Raw genomic sequence first — 727 nt, 5'->3', positions numbered from 1 at the left:
GCTGCTCCAGTCTGGTTTCTCCATCTATCCCTTCACGGTGAGGGATTTGCCCCCTGCAGTGTGAGTTCCAAAACACGCCTGCTTGGCTGCACCTGACCACATTGTGTCCTACCCTCCCCCACAATGGGGCTCGAGTTCTCAATCTGGTTAATCAATAACCGGAACCGTCGGGCCTCAGTGAAGCGGCAACACCAGCGGCGCGGGGCGCGTGAATGGAGGTGGGGGAGTCGGGGATGCTGACCATTCTAACGTGCGGGCGGGGCCCCGGTCAGGGGCCGCCGGACCTCAGCGTCCAAGCCCTTATTGTCACGGGACAGCGGAGAAAGGGAGACAAAACTTAGGGCAAACAAGGCCCGGCTCCCCAGAAGGGAGGGGGCCCGAGACAAGTGTCGCAGGCCGGCCAAGAGAGTGCTTCTCGGCGTTCTCCAAATCCGAAGTGGGGCCGGCCTCCCACCACCAAGTCCTCGCGGCCGGTGGAGGCACAGCCCCCCAGCCCAGCAGACGTTCGCACTCGGGGCGGCAGCGGCACCTGCGGAGCCCCAGTTCCCCGGCGCCCGCGCTTCCCGAGGCTCACCTGGCCGCGCCCCGAAATCGAGAAGGTGCGTGCTGGCGAAGCGTGCGGAGCCCAGGCGGGGCGCGTGTTCCGGGAACGCCCAGGCGCCGGCGGAAGGGCTGGGCGTGCCCGTTGTGCCGGGCGCGGGGGAACAGCCCGGGTCGCCAAACCCAG

The 727-nt window shown here is 67.3% G+C and overlaps 1 protein-coding gene across 6 annotated transcripts in view; it reads right to left on the bottom strand.

The window, feature by feature from the left end:
• SMTNL2 (smoothelin like 2) overlaps nt 1–727 on the bottom strand; it is a 21,480-nt gene that overhangs the window by 19,550 nt on the left and 1,203 nt on the right. The gene's annotated exons all lie outside the window — the stretch shown is intronic.

Source organism: Myotis lucifugus, unplaced genomic scaffold (assembly GCF_000147115.1).
Source record: "Myotis lucifugus unplaced genomic scaffold, Myoluc2.0 scaffold_322, whole genome shotgun sequence".
NCBI classification, from domain to species: Eukaryota; Metazoa; Chordata; class Mammalia; order Chiroptera; family Vespertilionidae; genus Myotis; species Myotis lucifugus.
Note: the sequence above shows the minus strand (reverse complement) of the source record. Positions and strands in the feature narration are given on the sequence as shown.